The sequence below is a fragment of the Haliotis rubra genome, unplaced genomic scaffold, assembly GCF_003918875.1.
Source record: "Haliotis rubra isolate DU_JTF1 unplaced genomic scaffold, ASM391887v1 Scf780, whole genome shotgun sequence".
Taxonomy (NCBI): domain Eukaryota; kingdom Metazoa; phylum Mollusca; class Gastropoda; order Lepetellida; family Haliotidae; genus Haliotis; species Haliotis rubra.
Window position 1 is genome coordinate 424,498 of NW_025767502.1, and position 22,545 is coordinate 447,042.

The following is a 22,545-nucleotide window of genomic DNA, read 5'->3' on the forward strand; positions in this document are numbered from 1 at the left end:
TAATATATTTATGTTCAATTGCATGTGCATGATCTTTATATAAAGTGTAATATGTTTTATCTAAAGGGATTTGTAAAGTATACAGAAATGAACTGTAAATCTTAAAAGTAATATCGTTATCTTGTGTCTATGTATTGCCATGATATTTATGGTTGAATTGTGTATGTTTTAGGGCAGATCTGGGCTTCCATTTGTCCAAATAAATCCCTCGAACCCACTACAAGTACTCCCTTGTTTCTTGACATGACATGGGTACCGCGGTTACACATACAATAAGGGAGAATCTAATATTTAGTGATTTTACCCTTTGTAATCGGTTTTCAGCAACCCATGCTTGTCGTAAGAGGCGGCTAACGGGATCGGGTGGTCAGGCTCGCTGACTTGGACCGATTATTTACAGACCACCGCCATGTAGCTGGAATATTGCTGAGTGCGGCGTAAAACAACAAATAAAAAACAAAACAAATCCTTTTGAAATATGGAGATTCAGGAACGTATGCAGATCAATTAGGCTTCTTCCGAAAGCATATATATTTTCATCAGAAAAGATTTGCTGATCATTGAAAATTTTAAATGTCTGATATAATGTCACTGATTTAACGATATTCATCTGGCATGTATTTATAGTCGTCGACTATATAATCTTAAAGAGTGAGTGAGTTAAGATTTAGAGTAACATCGGCAATATTTCATCCATACCGTGACTAAAACAAGATATATATTAATAATAAATAAACGTATTCCTTAAAACGTGTCGACAAAGGACAGTAACACAACTAGATTATCACAGATAGAGACATTATACTAGCAAGTTACTTCAAATTTATACTATATATTGCAGGGCAATACAATATAAAAAACGCACCAAAGATCACCAGCAACTGGAGGTAGACCACCACACTATTGACCACTTTTGATACCTCCATGGAACCCAGTTACTACATCTTGAGATTTTGCAGTTAGGTTATTTTTACGCCGCACTCAGCAATATTCCAGCTATATGGTGGCGGTCTGTAAATAATCGAGTCTGGACCAGACAATCCAGTGATCAACAGCATGAGCATGGATCTGCGTAATTGGGAACCGATGACGTGTGTCAACCAAGTCAGCGAGCCTGACCACCCGATCCCGTTAGTCGTCTCTTACAAGCGTGGGTTGCTGAAGATGAAGATCTAACCCGGATCTTCACGGGTACTTGTTTCTTTATCTGCAAACCATTTTGATCATTCTGGTTGTATATATACAAAGGTTTAACAATACATCTTTCCCGAATGTAAACAAACACTTTTCAAATAGCACAAATATTCAGTTTTCACTGTAATCTTTAATATTTGGCAAAACAAGTTCTTAAACATACCAGCAAACCGCCAGAAACCCTTTCAGTCGAGTTCCTGGTTAGACATAGCACTTATGTTGTGAAAACATTTGCGAATAAAGTTCAAAATCTATTTCTGTCCACGTTTCTTAAAGATGAAATATGTCGAATGTATTCACATAACATAAAGTCATTATGACTGGCTTTATTTCGTAGTCCTGACAGTTCCATTTTTGGGGCGTTTAATCATGGGCTCCGTTTGAGCGAGCCGTCCGGTGATCCTATCTCGGTCCTAATCTTGCCTTGGTTCTTGATGTTGAAGGTGTGTTCGAGGTCCTTCTACGATCGTTTTTATTATCACTAGAATGGCTTTAGCTTTACTCTTCGCATCGGATTCGTGTTCTTTGCCTTCAGGAATTCCAATCATGATCACTTTATCTCTTCAACTAAAGATCTTTAATTTCTCCACTGGTTCGTCCAAAATATTCACTTGTGTTCTTTAAGTCGAACAGCGTTCTTCGACCTGAATCTGTATCAAGACGTAACATATGCTGATCCTCTGCTTACCAACATCGTCGTTCAGATTGGTGATAACGTCGCTGACGGAATACTGGGTACACGGTGGCGGATCTTACCAATTACAAAAACGACAGAAAAAAGCGGTTTACATCACTGTAGCACTTGGTCTTACGCATTATGACCGAGCTGAGTCACATATGACTTCACGAGAGTAAAAGTCCAAATCTAAGTACACTTAGGACCGTAGTGATTGGCGCCATCTATTGGCGAAGCGGTAAAGGGAGATAACTGAGGAATGTTCCCCATGTTTAATTCAATTTCGTGAGAGCTGGTGAAAACACGACCCCTCACACCAGACGCATAGATTATTTGCCATACCTGTTTGTTGCACTTAGCAAAGCTGTTGCAATATGACGTCAGCCTGAAAGTAACCGTGCCTGGAGCAGACAACCCTGTGACTGGTATCATGAACAGTGACAGCCCGTCTCGCAAACCATTACGGTGCATCAAGTCGACTCGTACAAGCATGGGATGAACAAAGACTTTAGCATATTGTACCCATAGGAAATATAACCAGGGTGTTCAGCTCAGCAGGAGGCGCTTAAACTTCCGGTCAACCATCGCATAGCACCGAAGATAGACACCTGGGAACCGTTCCTCGTACGTTGTTGGCGCTGATGTTATCGTAAATGACATACATTAACATACACTTACGACAGTTGTAGCGCAACGATTGCTATGAATGCATGTACGCGAGTGAGTGAGTTTAGTTTTACGCCGCTTTTAGCAATATTCCAGCAATATCACGACGGGGGACACCAGAGATGGGCTTCACACACTGTACCCATGTGTTGAATCGAACCCGGGTCTTCGGCGTGACGAGCGAACGCTTTAACCACTAGGCTACCCCACCGTATGTATGTGCGTACGTATGTGCAAATGAAACTTTATATATATCTGTGTGTGTCTGTGCATCTGAAAACCGTGTCTTCATTTACTGAGTCTGCATGTATTTCTCACATGTCTGTTGAAGGCAGCATTCCCTTTTGATGTAGAATTTTGACAACGCAAATACGTAACTGAGGGCATGAGCAATGACCCCAGCCATCAGTACGGAGTTACACACGGTCGAATCTCAGCTCGAACGACAAGCATATGTTTGAAGGGGCCAATAATATCCCACAATCACATGGGACGAGATCCAGATGCCGCTGTTGGTTGAGGCCTAACTGTGTCAATATAGACCATCAGGTGTGTATACCTACATATATGTCAATAGGCAGATATTCTTATCAAGTTTACAGTAAATATCCCTGTCTTGGTATTCCTTCACTGACCACATTTGCGCAATGCGGCAGTGTATGAGACGTGAGACGGAGAAGGTTCAACAACTATGATATACAAACAGTACATGATGGGATGGAAAATTACATTCCGTTTCGGGGTTCGAACTCCGTATCCTCAGTTCCAAGAATTGTTCACGACCTTCATTCGAAGAGAAAGTGTTGTAAAACTGCATTATGTGCATGAGTGGGTATCATGCTATTTCAAACATCAGATTAAAAGACATGACAATATCGGACAACTTTGACGCCATGGATCATAATTTGAGATTCGAGTTGATATGGAAACCAGTTGATATGGAAACGAATAAAAGGACGAAACTCTTTATTGCGAGTTCTGGATCACCAGTGCCACCAAACCGAGGTAAGTTCTCTTCTTAATTGACTGCAATCAATCTGTATTCCCTATATCAGGGATACCAAGTTACTGAATTACCCTCTTCAAATAGTGAGTGAATGAGTATGTTTTTACGCCGCTTTTAGCAATATCACGACAGGGTCCCCTCTTCAAATATGGAAACAGATTTGCGAATTTGACGGTGGTCAGTTCAATTAAATGATCATGCTGAATTTGATTTCACTGATGCTAGTCATTTGTTCTGTAGACAAACTGGCAATGGCGAATGTCCTGTCACAAGATACGCACATCCACGAGCCTGTCCATGTATATCATGTACAAAATCAATGAAAGACGCCCCCCATTACCCCTTCCCATATTTTTTAAGCATAGTTTTCAAATATATCTACGTACAAAATTGCTCCCCCACCCCACCCGAACACGTGTACAAAACTGATAACCCCCTACCTCCCCAGAACAAAATGGGTGACCCCCACCCCCCTAAAATATCCCTCTCACTCACTCACTCGACGCTGACGTGCATGTCTGTCGGGTTCATCCCACAAATCCTTGTCTATGCACTAATTTACTGTCACAATCCTATGAACCACCACCAAGTCAGATTTCCATGTTGAGGATATGGTTCCCCACACCATCACGCTTCAGCGACCCATTCTGCTGACCTGTCGAACGCAGCTCGGTGCAAAATATGCATTTCGACGTCGGTACATCTCGGCGTTGGAAAAGAAATCACGATTCATCACTGAACTAGACTTGCCGCAAGCTGCTCTTTTTTCATGCCTATACGTTGTTGCTCCCTCGCATTCGTTGTAATGGATACAGGGACATGTACCTTCTTAAACCAGGCAGGTGTTTTGCATTCTCGGAGCCATTGGTGGCATGTCGAGGATGAAAGACCTGTTGTTCAGGGGAGATAACTCTTAGTCTTCTATTTCTCGAACGGCCTTGGTTTGAACTCGGGCGGATACGCCGATCATGGGCCAGAAACGAGTAATGGTGCCGTGCTATACCTTTAAATGACATGCAACAACAGAATGGTGGTGATGCGATAGCCAGCGTTCTCGGCATCATCCCACTTACATTAAGTCGAAACGCGTGACAAAATGTTGACTGACGTTTGACCTTTGTCACTATACATGATTGTTTAATTTCCTTTCCATGACATTTTTGAGCAATCTAAAACCACAAAAGTTGCGTTTGTGCACTGCACCAATCAACGGAAATGTGACTAACATCCTTCAATCAAAATGCATTAGAATTGCGCCCACGATCCACCTCATAGAAGCTCAGAGCGCTAAGACATTATTATATTACACCGATTAACCCACGCTGCCTGTAGGCGCTAGAAGGTTAACAGTTATATGCCTATCTAATCCCATCGGGTACCCATTCACTGCTGGGCGAACAAAGGAAATTGTACCAAAGGAGAGACCACGTGTGGGGCGAGTCAGAGAAGCTCTCTCGAGTCAACCTGCCAAACACGGTCACCTATCCAAAGAGTCTTCGTGACCAACGTTGATTTGTGACCTGGTCTCTTTGCACACGACCCCATACCACCACGCGGTGTATAACACTTGCATTGGGTTGAGAGTCATATTTGACTTAGACACACACTGGCAGACATAAACTCAAGATTGTATCAATCATGGCATCAAAGATATACCTTTAACCACTAGGCTACAAGGAATTATTGTGAAACATTCTTAAAGAGGGTATTTTAACATCTTACGCCATGTTCCCAATACGTTCTCTTTGTGTCCCTTTTCGTCATAACTGTAGCCGCATGTCTGAGACATCCAACATGTTATGCCCAGGAAAATTTCCTTTGTCGATTGTATAGATAAACAGATCTATTTAGACAGTAATATGCGTCCGGCCCAAAACACAAATATGATAATTTGTTTCCTTGGTCTAAATATTCATCTAATTTCTGTGACTCAAGGGGCGGTGGGTTAAAGCGTTCGCTCGTCACGCCGAAGAACCAGGTTCGATTCCCCACATGGGTACAATGTGCGAAGCCCATATCTGGTATCCCCAGCCGTGATATTGCTGGAATAGTGCTAAAAACGACGTAAAATTAAACTCACTCACTCAGTGACTTAAAATATACCTGACATGATATAAGTATATTGCAACAGGCGTTGATGTTACAGAAGCATGAGATCCAAGCCGCTCGTCACGACCACCCCTGTTTAAGCCAAGACATGAGACGCGGATGTATGTTGGACCTTTTCGCTTTGATAATAGGCAATCTTTGAAAGAAATTGTTTGTGCGCATTTATGAAAAACACATATGAATTTTATATATGATCATAGCCTAGGGCATGATGTATTTGTAAGAAAAATGTATTTACCATATGCCACCAACTTCCTGTTGATGCTTTATGATACTGATGAAACAACAAATGCGCTGTGGCAGTGAGAAGGGAGACGACTCTCGACTGCTAATATACTCTTCTGTGGTCATCAAGAATTTGGCTCGTCTCCAGCAGGCTGAGGTTTGTGTGAAACACACTACCAGGCTTCACGAGAACGGTATGTCTTCCTAAATACTTATCTTTGTTTTAAAATTAACATTTTTTATTACCAGAGTCCCTGTTATATCCTGAGTCATACATCCCTGGGTATCGCATGTATTTTGGAACAGCTAAACTCATATGGTGATATTGATTTGGTAGCTAAGGTTGTGTGCATTAGATTGTGTAAACCTTTAGCTTTACAAAAATATCAATAAAACTGAGAATAGTCCTAAAACTTGTTAATTTATCTTATTTTATTTGGGACATATTACAGAAAAAAACACGAATATTTTTGCTGACTTCAATTTTGGGGTGAGTAGCAAATACATATTTTGTCTGATTACTCCTATATACATTTCAGGCAAATTGTACTATGATTTTTTATTTTTTTTAAACATATTTTATTCACAACTTAAAATACCCGCTCCCTAATATTTACATACACACAATTTCAATTATATACATCTTAGGAAAGAATACAGAGAAGAGATAGGAAAGTAAAAGAGAGAAGAGAGGAAGGGACACGACTTATGTCATCACTCAAAACGTTTTGATTGATGAATAAAAGTTTGCACACATTTGAAAATGCATTCATTCTGTTGAATAGTCAGGTCAGGACTTCCAAGTAACATCAGTGATTGGAGAATCACGTTTTACAATATTTTTAATATTTAACATTAATATTTGTACTATGATCTGTCAAGGGAAGGCAGCAATATGTATGTTTTGTATGACAACAGTATCAGGATCTATGTCAAAACAACCTAATAGTAAAGGGGTTGTCATCCATCAAGCACCTGTTTTCATGATACACTGAGCACGAATGAAATCTACGCCTAAGTTAATATCACATTATCACTCTCGTCAAGCTTCAGTCTGGGCTAGTACAAGCAGCCGCACATACACATACACACGCATGCACGTCGTCATATGAGCGAAATATTCTCAAGCACGACGTAAAACCCAAAATTTCACCTCACCCCACCTCGTCAAGATATCTAATAGTTTCTTCAAAATACGTAACAACAAATTTATCTGTTTGTTCACATATCCATAGAAAGACGTATTCACGTTTGAACCTACATTGTGGGTAAGATCCAGACTATCACATATGCCAACAACCGTCATGTTTCAAAGTTCCGTGTCGTATGATCAGTGTTAGCCACATTCTTCATCTCCATCACTGTCAGAGAATGTGGAAGAAACAGTGTTCTGACAATCCTGTCCTCCATATTTACAAAATAAATTCTGTACATTTGAGGCCTGAAAGGAGACACTGACACTTCTTCCCAACACCACAGTCGTTGTCTGTGCTATACAAGTGTGTGAGATTTCTCAGTTCAGTGGAGCTATCTCCTTTGAGAACATCACAGGTTCCTGAGAACCATTCACGGCTACTGCACACCCATTGTCCAAGGACTGGCATGGGTACGTGACTTTGGCACCAAATGGCTACTTGGTACCTGGCTCTCCTCACGAGCTGGGAGAAGGCATCTTCAGTGGGGGGTAGATCAGCAGCAGATCTAGACTTGTCAGTCGTTGACGCCATCACATATCGCAGACGACCCAGAGTTGCACAGGGCTGGTCTTTTCTCTTGCGTATTGACAGAATAAATCTCCTTGCTATTGTAACATCATCCTCAAAATAGCCTGACATACCAAATCTCCCCAAAGATGCATATTCTTCCTTGACATGTTGCAAGAGTTTGGTGTAAACAGTGGATTTTCCAACTTTGTAGAAGCTGCTAGTTGTGTCACAGCCAGTTAGTGCGTGAGCTGCAGGCAAACTCCGACAGACATCATTTCCCACTGCTATGGTACTGATGGGAACGTACCTCCGTCTGTTGGTAGACTGTGTGTTGTGTCCAGCTTCCATATATACAGATGATATAAGCATGGCATTATTTGTATAGTGCAGGAGAAGTACCATGACATCTAGGGATCTGTGTCGTCACTTCGAATAACGATACGGTCATATCGCTCTGAAATGTGAATTGCATGTAGCACCATCCTTGTATCGGCTTCCTCGTGGGAACTGAATACGTCCGTGAGATTGGACACACTGCTTTCATTGATACATTTTGAAATACAACCATCAACAAATCCACCAGCAATGATGAGTTCCTGTCCACCAAGAAGAAAATCTTTTCTTAGCAGAATATATTCTGAAACAAAAACTACTAAGCTTGCCTTGTTAGCAGGATTCTTCATAAAGTTTCTGTAGTTTGGAACTGTATGGCCACCTTTTACATCAAACGTGGCTGACTCCTCTCCACGTCTTTGTCGCTCCAACTGCTTGATAGAATTTGGGCTGTCATATCTATCAAACACAATGGCAATGGCGCCAAGCGCCAACACCAAGATTGCTATCAAGAATTACCTTCAACCGTCGAAGAACGCAATGTCCTAAGTCATCAAAGGTTGTGAACTGTGTGTCTTTCAAGCTTTGCAAGAGTGCCATGCCATCAACTACATAAGCTGTGCTGGGACCTGTGTTCAAGCTGTGAACTTCATCACATGTAGCTTCAAGTTTCTTTGCGGGATCAGATTTGGGGCATTTCCTCATCGTGCCACCATCATGGAAAAGGGAAGGTGGGACTGCTGCAAGTTCATGTTTAACGACCGATTCCAAACTGACATCTGTCTGCTTCGATACAACCAGCAGTCGACGAAAAAGCACCTCAGAATCCACCATAAACCTGTCAGTCTTCTTTGTTGGCAAGCCTTTGCGCATCTCTGAAAATGTCAGTACTTTCATGCGCGGTTCCGGATCCCAGAAATCTTGTTCTTAGTTTCTTTAACGAGGCGCTTTGCTAGGAAATCCTGGTGTTTCTTCTTGCCTTTATCCATGAAGCCATTCAAACCTTTACTTACCTCAGCTGAGGCAACCTGTCCAGTGGCAATGTTGATCAATTCTGAAGGCACAGTCAGAAGGGCAAATGGATTTTGATATTGAGAAGCAGCCTCCATGATCCTGGTAACATCCTGTTCATCCCTGACAAGCCTTGAATTTCCAAGTTCCTCATGTGGCTTAGATACTATTGTTTTTAACAGCTGGTTGAAACCCATTGATGAAACAAATCACAATGACCGTGTATTCCAGATTCCACATGGGTTTATTTTCTTGAGCTATTGATTATCACCCAATATCTCGAAGGGATATTTTCTTCAAAATCAAAAGATTGTCCTTTCAAACATGTTAAAATTTTAGGTGTCTCCTGCAAAATTATATCATTCCGGCATGACCAAACTCGACAAATATTTTCATAATATTATTGGGACAGTGCATTCAACAAACAACACAAACGATGACACCAATAATTCAATACATTGTTGAAACATATCACGAAATATGTTATATGATTCATGTAAGGTTATATAAAATATAACTAATCTGTATTAGCATGTGTGAGTTTAGTTTTACGCCGCTTTTAGCAATATTCCAGCAATATCATGGCGGGGGGGACACCAGAAATGGGCTTCACACATTGTACCCATGTTGGGAATTGAATCCGGATCTTCGGCGTGACGAGCGATCGCTTTAACCATTTGGCTAATCCTGGATTAGCATGTTGCAGATTTGTGTGTTTTTCCATGAACTTGACACACATGCATTGATCCCTATGAACTCATTGATATTTACCATCGCCGACTGGGTCGGGAGCGAATCTGAAGCTGGGTCGGGAGTGAATCCGAAGCTCTAACCCATCTATGGGGGGCTTTTTAGTAAATACAAAAAAATTAATAGAATTTCTATCGCTCTGAGCGCTGCTCGATAAATGATAATAAAAAAATGGTCTTTTTCTGGACCCAAGATGAGACAAACATTTTATTTGAAATGCTTAACGTTTAATTCATTCCAAATTTCCAAACGATCTTTACTGTAAACCACAGTGTCATTGCAACAGAATAAAAGCAGTTATTGTGTATACCATTTCACATGTGGCGGGGAGACACGTGTTATCATAGACAAAAGACAAGTGCTGTGTTCCGTATGTACTGGTGGTGCTTAGAGCTCTCCATGCTCTTGCATTCAAGTTTTGATTCTGAGTGATTGAGTGAAAGAATTTGCATTTCTAACTGTGATCCTCTAGTTGTTTCACTGTCTGTTGACGAAAGGTTTTATGATATACATGTTTTCGTTATCAATGTCAAATTTGTTCCCGTCACGATATGGCTGAAATATTGCCGATTGGAGCCCTACGGCTATGGTATAATTTAATGTGACAGGTTCTATTGTTCATACAAGCACCCCTGGCACATTTTACAATTTTGTCCCTAACAGCTTGCCATACAGATGAGCTGGCTGCCAGCAGGTACATCCTGGACTCTGGCACATGCTGCTGCTGCAGTCTGTGCACTCAGGTGATATAAAAGTTTGTTTGAATTGTTCATATTAAAACAATTTCTCATAATTAAGTCAGGTGTAACCTTGTATTCAAATAATTATATTTAATAATGGTCTAGTAACCATTAACTTTCATAATTATTTATATCTAATAATTATGTGTAAAATGTCACAATAGTTTTACTTGTCGTATTGATTTATAAACACACACCATGCTGGCAGTGCCAGCCCTCTATGTAATTTCCCTAATTACAGGTTTATGGCACGCTCGTGTTTGACAAACCCCAAATGGAAATGGCAAATGGCGTAATAAAGAGATTGAACACCAGCCCAGTGGTCGTGTTTTAAACCCTGCGACATTAACATTACGACTTGCGTCAGTCGAAATACTAATATGTTCGCTTTCATGAAACCTGGTCCGGTGAGTAATCTGAAGATATGATTCACCATCCGATACATGGTGTAGCGTCATTGTCTTTAATTAGCTCTGACAAGCAGTCACGGCTTGGTCAGAGCATTCATCATACGTGGACAGAAATGTAGGAAGCCGAGAAAAAGCGATGATATACATGTAAATGCATGTTGAACCTTCACAGTCTGTATTTCCCGTACAGGTGGAAATATCGACAGTTTTAAATATCTTATATTTACCTATGGTGCATATTAGGACTGCTGATTGGTCAGTTGAAGCAATATGATGTTTATTGCTTCATTGTTGATGATAATGCTGCGTGACGTCAAACATCACAGAGCTGCGCATTACGTAACGTTCAAAGACATTTTATCACATGTTATAAATCCTTGATATTTATGTAGAACATACATGTATCTGAATATCAATCTTGACAGAACCTTTTGTAAAGAGAGATCGTAGTTGTAGATATTTAAAAAAAATTAACTACAAGTGTAGGTGAGCTACAGTGCCCTTTGTGATAAATCCAAGTAATATACATGTACCCATAATAACCAACCGGGATTATATATTATATGTTCCTTGTGAAATAATGGTGACATTCGGTCATCGTTCATTGTTAATTCAATTTGGGCAAATATTCGATCGGGTATTCATTTAGAGTAACGATTTCTCTTGAATAATGAAGACTCAACATAAAACCAGATGAAGCCTGCAGAAATTATGTACTTTTTGCATAACTCACTCACTCACTCACTTACTCGGGTATTGAATCGAGTTATTCAGATCTGCATTGGTAGTATACAAGTGTTATATTCCTTCTTAAAAACAATAATCTATGAAATTATCACAGATTGGACCAACAAGATCTGTATAACGTAAGAAATGAACATGATATATAGAAATCACAATTTGTCGAAATAAATCACGGAAATACAGACGTTTAGCTGTATCAACAATACCTTCACGACCCAAACTAAACATGCTGATTTTAGGTGTCTATTGGTATTCAATAACTTTATATTTTATAGCTGGTAATAATTACCCTTATCTCACACCTATTCTTGTATCTGGCAACTGTGGTGTGTCATGTCGATGTACGTGTAACTAACTACGTTAACGCTTCGTCATACCCTTGGAGGACACACTCCCGGGAATACAATATCATATATATATTTACAAACATGGATCATTCGGAAATTATTATAACATCCTTCACTTATATATGTATCCATCATCATTTCACTGATTTCATGTTTATTTTAGAAGCGGTGTAATGAATCCCACTTTTAGGATCGGCCTCAATGAAAGTGATAACGAATGACTCATCCGCTTGTTGACTCAATTCTAAAATAATCTTGAATAGTCATCTGTCGGATATTACAACGTTAATTAGAAAATGTTGTTTACTTCTCGTGCAAGTTCAGATTTAATTCATGTTATACCTGTTGTTGTTTTTGTTTTTTTTGTAAAAGGAAGTGTATGTAACAAGTTATCAGGAATGGCTTGTGTGACTATCGATTAAGGGTATACTCTCATAACCCCTTAAAACTGTAAATGGCAATACATGAAGCATGTGTATCAGTAGAGCAGGGCAGTGTTATTTTATCTCGTTCATTGTTTTACGCCACTAATTTCATATGACAAAAGCCCATTGTAAAACAGTCACACCAGGGGTAAAAAATATGAGCAATGAGCCCCGTAAATATTCCCTTCTGAATCAATCAAGCCAGGGTCAGATAATATTAGCTATGTTCCAGATATATTATCCCGTAAAAAATCGATTCTGGGCCGGACACAAACTATATTATCAGATATATTCCAAAGTATTGCAGCTAAAACTGTAAACAGTATAGTCCGGGTGAAACAAACCAGTTAATATACCTCCCATAGCCATAGCTTGACGTCAAAATCTATTCTTACTTCTTGGAGTCAATATGCTTTTCTGACGACGGTCACGTGACCGCCTCTAGACCAACCAGTAGCCGAAAAAATATACTTACATAATAATGTATATTTATGGGAAAGACGTCGGCCTTTATATAGTCGAGTCAAGGTCGGTCGAACCGGTGATTGATATTATGACCATAGTCGGGATACGATGGAAGCTGTTATTTTAGACCGATCCCACGGTGCACTGTTTACTGTTGTTGGAAACCAGAGGATTATATACGAATTCTCTCGTATTACAGTGAAATATAGCCTGGCTGTATAACCGGTCAACCGTCTTGTAAAGATTCATACGAGGGGGTCGTTCGGCTGGCGTCTCCTGACATCCTGACGTCATGTGGTTTTCTACTGACATCATCTGTTTGTCACGTCATAATTGGCACTATTCATATTTCGAGTTACCTTCAAGTAGCTGAAAGAATGGTACTGCAAGTGTCTGATTTTGTCACACAAACGTATTTCACCTTCAGTTTCGTGAGTCACACCCTACTATTAACAGATATATCGCATTTTGTAGTTTTATCCCTTTGTAAGCGTGTCCTACATACCCGCACAATAAACCTCTGGTCATGCCGAAGGAAGCGTAGGTACAGATTAATAACACTATAATATATTTCCCCTGCAATAAATCTTACATGCTGTTTACAACCATATATCATACCTGTGTACATGTTACTTCAACCCGGTGAATATCAGTATCAGCGCTACGAACCACTCCCGAAGGTATTTGAAATTTAAAAGGAAATAATATGGTAAACGACAAGGCCGAGATGGGCCTCATGTTTCAAATATATAATACCCACATCCTGATTCCCTGTACAGACAGCAGGTAAATTACGGTCTGCATTCATGTCGCCTTATACACTGGAGTGAGTGAGTGTGGTTTAACGCCGCTTTTAGCAATATTCCAGCAATATCACGGCTGTGGACACCAGAAATGGGCTTCTCACATTGTACCCATGTGGGGAATCGAACCCGGCGTGACGAACCAACGCTTTCACCACTAGGCTAACCGCCCCTTTTTTATACATTGGAAACTCATCCTCGATGATCAAGGGTATTACATTCTTTTATGAAAAATACCCTGGACACCTTCTCAACCAGTTCAAATTTTGGTATCGGTAAATGCGTTAATTTCACCTCGCTTGTGAGAGCAATGTGTTTTGATGACTACTATTTCAGTGTCGTCCATTTTGAGTAAAACTGAGCAGATCCAGAGTCTAGAGTACTTTCAATCAATGTGATAGGGCTGAATATGTTGAGTACTATATATTTACACTGAATAAGCGTTCTCTGTTGAGCGTGACTTGAAGAGGCTCGTTGTCTATGCTTATATCTATAAGATGCCTGAGAGTTGAATATGACGGAATACAATAAACGTCAATGACTCCCCAGCAAGCTCTGAAACCGCAAAGTCAGAAAACAAGTGATAAAATGTTCTGGGAAGCAGCAAAAAAAAGCATTTGTACGGCTCGCGCTGGTAATAATTTTAGACTTCACTTGATAAATGCTGGATTATAAGTACAGTTTACATTGGTAATAGTGCTAATTTGCTTTTAACATTAGGACTTGTACATGCATATAAAACACAGATACGGGACACATGGTCACAACGACAGTCAGTGCTAAACGTTTACATTTTTATTACTCTGTTGTGAGCTGATATAATGTTGCTTCTATTTATTGCTTGGTTTTGTTTTTATGAGTGAGTGAGTTTGATTTTACGCCGCTTTCAACAATATTCCAGCAATATCACTACGGGGGACACCAGAAATGGGCTTCACACATTGTACCCATGTGAGGAATCGAACCCGGGTCTTCATCGTGACGAGCGAACGCGTTAACCACTAGACTACCCCACCGCCCCTCACACGTCATGGGGAACGAGGATACTGACGCAATGGTACATACCCAACTTACAAGTCATTTGACATAGCTGGAATACACTAAACGCCAAAAGAAACGTTACTCTCCTTCCTTAGACGGAGGTACTTATCTTCAGCTGGCGTTGTGATGCGTGGACGTCCACTTCTTGGTCTGTCTACGGTGACCCTAGTCTGTCTGAAGCCCTGAATAAGTCTTATAACCGTGATACGGTGGCATCCGAGGGCGTTGGCAACATAATTTTATGTCGACCACCACCTGCAACATCCCAATGGCTCTTTCTCTCTTTTCAGCTGTTAATCGTGGCATATTTCTCGTATTTGTGTATCATATCATGTATTCTAGGCTCTCTTCATAACCTATAGAATCATTCTACATGTGAAATGGATGCAAATACTGCTTGAATATTGCTGCGTTTTGGCGATTGATATTGCTATGTGTAAACAGAAAATGGAAAAATGTTACTTTGCAAACAAAAATGTTAAAGCTCATTGTAGATGTTCTTAAACATTTGTTCACAGTATCAACGACACGTTTTACTTGTTTTCACTAATGCAAATCAGCAGAAAATGTTTTAAAAGACTGAAATCAGAGGAATGACTATTTTACAATTTTACACACTCTACATAAGTTGTTTCTTGTTTTAATAGTAGACAAATGGTGACTTTAAATGGTTTATCTTTGTCCAAAAGCAGGATTTTATATCAACCTTTCTTTTGGACATCTAAATCACTGTTATTGGTTTATTTCGGCATGGACGAAGATAGGACAATTCAACTCTTCTGAAAAAGATGCATTTCACCCAAATATGAATGCATTTCAGAATTTTTTTCCGTGATTTGCATAAAGCTGTGTTGTTAGGTTTTCTTGTTAAGTAATTCCTTCTAACGTATCTATGATAGTTTTTAAGTAATTCATAAAGGTAGGAGCGTAACGTTTCTTTTGGCGTGTAGTGTATTTCTGATAAGGGCGTACAATTAAACCAGCTGGAGTCATGCGAATGACCTGAGTACAATTTACTATTATCCTCTTTTCTGCCATGTCAGAAGCATGTATCAACAAACGCTGATAACAACCACGTGGATAATTAACTCCGTAATGTTAGGTTGTTTTCACTGTTAGTCTTTCATCAAAAAGAATGAATGAATATTGACTTAAGTCACATCAGCAATTTTCCAAGCTATTCGCGGCGAGATCCAGCAGCTATGAAGTTCAACATGTGCACATAATTAACAGTATCAAAATGGATGATCTCAAAGACCATTTAAAAGATGAGTTATATATCACAGATAAAGCAAAAACTAGACAATTTTGCTAAGAAATGTATCTTTTCACAAATACCAACTTCTTTTAAATATGATGAAAACTTATATCAAGTCGAAATTGACTACAGGCTGTATACATTGCCATGAAGGTATAGTTGATATTTGCAAGTTCACTATCGAAGGGAGATTTAAGTTTCATGCGAATACCAAGTGGAGGTTTTGCATTGGAGATTTTTAGATACAGAGGCGGTGGTGTAGCCTAGTGGTGAAAGCGTTCGCTCGTCACGCCAAAGACCCGATTTCAAGTCCCTACATGGGTACTATGTGTGAAGCCCATTTCTGGTGTCCCCCGCCGTGACTTTGCTGGAATATTGCTAAAGCGGCGAAAAACTAAACTCACTCACTCACCCAATTTTTAGATACAGGTCCAGATATGGTGGTTTGAAAAGTTACCACTGTCAGAGAGGGAGGTTGGCTGTGATTGAGTGTGTGTATTTGTATGTCCCCGAGTGATGGTACAATTGACATAGTAAGCTAAATGCAAATCAAACACATGGGAAAAAATTACGCTTGTAAATATTTTGCTGAAAATATTATTCATTTGTTTCTGTCTTGACATGATTTTTCCATCTTTGATTGGCATTCTAGAAGTTGGGTAGATGAAGAATGAGGACAATTTTATGGATATACAACTTCTTTATTGTGTATAGGCGACGTTTCGACATAGATTCTAATGCTTGACAACGACATTAGAATCTATGTCGAAACGTCGCCTATACAGAATAAACAAGTTGTATTTCCATAAAATTAGTCCTCATTCTTCATGATTATTCCAGACGTCGTAAGATGAGCGACAGTAGTTCCGTGTTTAATATATTTTCAGTCGTTGATATTTTTATAGGGATTACATCAGAAAGTATGGACGCGCACCATCCCATCATCGGGTATAGTATCCACGTGTGTGTGTTTCACTTCACTGGGGACAGATTATAAATCAGCTTGTTATCTTATCTGTGCTTTAGTCCCGAACCCGGTGGAATTGATACTCTTATCAACATTACAGGTTCGGGTATTTGGCCTACATTTCAGAAACGCGAGTCAAACACGGATTGTATTCCACTTAGACTTTACATATTAGACTCTTTCTGGGGCAGCATTTGAGTTATTTTACAACACGTGGGTTTTATGTATGAATAACGCAGTTCGTTTTTATGCCTCTTTGGTGAGACCCACGAGCACCTGTATTGTAGCTAGAAACCGGGCATCATAATTTGAGCGAAACATGGTTCTTACCCACGCTCATAGGGTTCTGCTCAGTGTGGTTTACACGACTGGGTCACGCGTGTCATTTCGTGTTTAAAGCAGGAAAAAAACGGAAAACTCTGCGATTGACCGACTTACTCGTCAATCCAACGTGACAGGTTCAATTTCCTACATGAGAATTATTGGGGGCTTTCTTGAGCACCTGAACACTGACAGAATGTTTCTTTGTTTGTTGCCCTCGTCTATATTCCAACTATATGACAGCGATCTGTTAAAAAATAAGTCTGAACTGGACTCTCCAGTGACTGACATCATGAGAATCAATCTACGCAAATGAGATTCGATGGCATGCATTAAGAAGTCTTACGACAAGCATGGGTTACTGAAGATCAGTTCTAACCCTGATCTTCACGGGTCCGAAAAGGACATAACGTAATGTTGGCGATTGCAACGAACAAAGAGCTAAGTGTTGCATGTACAATAGTTAGAGAACAATCATCAGGTTAACATTACAGATTGTGATGATATCAAGCACTTGTTGTCGTACTTCATTCTGAGTCTAGAATTTATAACATGCATCTTTTGCAATTAAATTATAATGATTTACCAACAAACAACGATTTACCATTATGATGACGGCAAGCTATCGTTGCTTACTTGGTTCGTTGATTCATCTTTTGTCATCAACAGATTCTCACGATTTCTCCACGAGGGAACCACATGCACCTTTTCTCCAACTGGAGACTTATTCTAACCGTTGAAAAGTGAGCTACAGTACTCATTAGTTTAATAATTGGATTATTTAATATTAATCAAAATCAATCATTAAAATGTTTGATATTTTCTTTTTCATTTGGATTATATTACTGAAAATGTCATTTTACATTGTGGCATATGTATTGCATATGAAAGGCTTCAATTCTTAACCTAGTTAAAGGGTTAATGGTTCTTTAACAACCACGATACCCAGTGACGCAGTTCGTGTTTTATCAGTAAAGTCGATACTCACAAATGACATCATATTATACGCATTCTAGGAATTTTAATCTACGCGTGATGCAAACACAGATTTCAAGACCATTTCTAACAATGGACCATATACAGCATGGAAAATCAACCTCGAAATGAAAATATACATTGTCTCCAATTGTTACTCAAACATCCTGAGAAATCCGAGTCCAAACAACTCCCCCCTCCAAAAAAATAAAAACAAATAAATAATACTTCATTCACCCCATCGTATGAACAATAGGAGACGTGTATGATATGATACAGCATAATATATTACAGCGTAATATGGTTCATTGACGTTTTGCTTTTCACATTCCCTAAACTTGGTATACAATATGGTATCCTGTATGAACTCTTTATATTCCCTAAACATTGTATACAATATGGTATACCGTATGTACTCTTTGTATTCCATATACACGGTATTCAATATGGTATTTAGTATGTACTCTTCACATTCGCTAACCATGGTGGACAATATGATATGGTCGCTGAAGCATTAGAAGAAGAATATTTAATGTACGATCACGTCATCATTCCTAAATACGAGCGCGCGCGCGTTTGAAATTTCACCGTATGTGTGTGTCATTGAGATATTGTAGAAATGACCTGTGGCCTGTGATTTAGTCGTGTCAGTTTTCCACACATGTGCAAATCAGTATTTCACTTTACGTGTCCAACAAATATGAAAACCCCCTTACCCGTCTTTCTTTTCCTTTTCGGCGGGGAGGAACATTGTGTTGACGCCGGTGTTAGTTCCTTGATATAACGTTTATCCCGTATCAAGCCCGAGCTACGTATTTCGCGGTATGGGAGGACCTCCAGCTCTCCTTGGTCGATCAATAAAAACTAGGTGCGTTGTAACTTCACATCCAGAGCACGCGGCAAGGGATATCCTTCCAAGAATAAACACAACCTCGGGTGGCCAGTGTCGTGTAGATATCAGGCCTTGCTGGGACACGGGGGTATTCTATATATACCCAACCTCTAGTAGTTGACATTCTCATTGTAACTTACATCATGCATTATGAGTTTGAGATCTCGTTTATTCGGACGACTGTTTCTCAGGAAATCGTCAGGATGCATACTTTCGGAATATTACACTCAAAGGACTGGAAGAACGAGCGTGAAAACCTCAGATATTTGAATTTCTCAAGTCTTTTGGATCAGTACTGATACATTATCTGATCAGCATCTATATTCGAAGCTTCTGTATCTCGAAAACGAGCATGAATCAGAATTTAAAAGTGTAAAACAACGATATGATATTGTTGTGGAAATTATGAACATTCCGTCACTTTTTGTGCCAATATTGCGGCCTGGATAGAGGACATTTCAGTTCTGTGTTTGAAAATTTCCCAAACGTGACGGAAAAGAAATTGTGCTGAATTGTTTTAGAAATGTGCCATTTGATTGTCCCGAGAACACACGCACGCACGCACGCACGCACGCACGCACGCACACACACATTATCCAGTTTTTATTTAGTCGGTTCTACCTGACTCGACAAGCTGATACTGACAACTGACACAGCGGCGAATGTCAGTGTAAAGGACCCGGGCCTCCTTTCACAAAGCACTAATTAAGGTGATCGTAAGGTGATCTTAAGTCACTAAGGTAACCTTAGTGCAATGTTAAAGAATGGGAGTTAAGGTTAACCTTAGTAAAGGCTGCTTCGTGAAAGGAGCCCCTGGACCTCCTTTCACTAAGCACTAAGGTGATCGTAAGTCGCTGCGGTCACCTTAGTGCAATGTTAAAGAATGAGAGTTAAGATCAAACAAAGGTTAACCTTAACTCCCATTGTTTAACATTGCACTAAGCTAACCGTAGCAACTTACGATCACCTTAGTGCTTTGTGAAAGGAGGCACAAAGCACAAAGGTGATCGTAAGTCACGAATGTCACCTTAGTGCACTGTTAAAGAATGGGAGTTCAGGTTAACCTAGTAAAGGTTGCTTCGTGAAAGGAGCCCCTGATCTTATTGAGATAATTGTATTTCTACCTAGCAACCAAACTATTGGGGGACCTTGTGTTTTTTCGGTGTTTCCGATATGCTGCCCTCCTTTAATTTTCATTCCAACGTAAACAATACAAAATTTCTTATCTCATTTTCCCGCCGCTGTGGAAATGCATACTCATTACTTTACACACTAGAACCAGACCCCGATTTAAATCCGAGTTTTGACTTAAGTAAGAGTTTCTACTCAAATTTGAGAAAAAGCAGGAAAATGCATTTCCCAGAATGAACTGAAATCGATATTACACTCAAACATATATAGTTGACAATTTGAGTTGGGTAGATAGGCTACTTAAGTTGTTTGGGCCTTTTTATTTTAAAAAATGCAGTTGAGTTAAAAAATCATCTGTTTCAAATTGTCAAACTCAGTTTTTTTCGAGAAATCGGAGCCAGGTCAGCTTGATCTTTCTTCATCAACATGCATAAAAGAAATGTTTTGCTCGCTCTGCTTCATAGAATATATGAAAGACTATCATCAAGTCATTTCACTATATCATAAAATAAGCTACACACACAGGGGGAAAAATCATGTTTTGTTTTCGCCATCCGATGTCTCGCTTGCAGAGGTAGGAAATGAGTAAATCCCCAACATGAATGGCCTAACGCTAATGCCAAACAAGTAATGTCTCATTTTCTCAAATGATTTTTCTTTTTAATAAAAAACTTATTTCACCGACGCGGGTTTACCGGGCGTTTTCTTGGTGAAGGATAGAGGGAGTGAAGAACTGTTTAAACTCTAGTATCTCTACTATGGTGTGGCTGTTTAGTTCAGAGACAATGGTATTGAACTACGTTTATAACCAGCACGCTTATAACGAACTGATGGATATAACGAACAATTCGTTTTATCCAGGCCATTTGCTGTTCGTCGGAATGTATGAAACTGATCCATAGATGTTCTTGCAAAGATCTATGACCAAGGTTGCAAGTGGATTTGGTTTAAGCATATTTATTTCTGATACATTGTTCAGAAACTGGATCGGCAAACAAGCAAAACGCTTATATTAATGCCTCTCCAGACAAAACAACATTTATGCCACTTACATTTCATAACAATATTACAAAAATACATGGTATCATAAATAACAATAAGCATACAATTTACATGAATATGAACATCCACACAGCCACAAATACTTTTAGTTCTGCAAAGGGACAGATGAAAACTTAAGACAGATTAAATCTTTTTGAACTGGTAATAAAGGTATGTACAGATTTGATAATATCATGATTTATAGATCTAGGTAATTCTAAGTTACCATACAAAGCGTCATTTATGTTATATCCATGTTTGAAATAAAATAAATCGTTTGCAAGTGGATTTCACCACTTCTAATATCAAACAAGAATCGAAACCTCGGCACCTTTACACATGGAGTGTGGTTTGCTTCAGTAACAAACCTGTTCCCCAGGTCTGACTTCGCCTGACTTCCAACTGACTTCCTGAACTTCCACAAACATGAAGAAATCTGTAGACGGAACCCATTTACTCTCAAACGATCACGTCCCAGAGCTATAGGGAACATTTTGGACAGCCAAGAGAAGGACCTCTACGAAACTAGGATAAATCCGTCCAACATCGTTGGCAAAAGTGGATCAGTGTGGAAGAGGTGAACATGAAGAAAAATAGATCACTCTATCTCTTTAGTTGAAGTATTTTTGGTGATGATGAGAAATAATAACTCAAACCTCGAATCCGGTTTGTGCTTTCCGATTAGTTTATGTACAGCATTGGATTGTTGGATCTTATTTGCGATGGTATCTGGTTCACAATTATATGGAATGACGGACTCAAATCACGTGTACTGAAATACCCTTTCACTCAAGACTAATTAAATACCCCATGATTGCAAAATTATATTTTACCAGAATGTTAGAAATTAATAATTCGTTTGTTGTTCACCCATACAACCAAGAAAGCGAGAGAAAACCCCCCGAAACAACCAAACACATTGAGCAATAACATTTTACACTTGGTTGTCATTACTCGTCATGTTATAACCTTTCAGTCAAGATGTCACATTATTATTGGGCCAGGAACACGAATAATAATCAAGTCTTGTTTGGACTGGATGGCGATGCTAAATCAAACAAAGCTGACCAAATATGGATTGATTGCAATGTTTTTTCAGTGGTCGAGGTTACAGTCCTGTGACAACGTACACTGTGTCTATTTTTAAAGTTGTATTATCAGGTTACAAGTCAGCAGGTAGGACGTAACCGGGTATTACTAAATATGGCGGTTGTGTGTGCAACCGAGAATGTTTGTACGCTGATCCATGACCATAAATAAAGCAAAACTGTCACAGCATAGACTAGAATAGTCTCCATGCATTGAACAC

At 39.4% G+C, this 22,545-nt stretch overlaps 1 long non-coding RNA gene across 1 annotated transcript; it reads right to left on the bottom strand.

Annotated features, from left to right (window-relative positions):
* Positions 1-22,307, bottom strand: LOC124260915. Its single transcript, XR_006894215.1, has 3 exons — positions 22,296-22,307; positions 21,531-21,532; positions 1-284 (listed from the first exon to the last, which is right to left on the bottom strand). It is a non-coding gene; the product is annotated as an uncharacterized LOC124260915 (long non-coding RNA).
* Between the last annotated feature and the right edge of the window lie 238 nt (positions 22,308-22,545).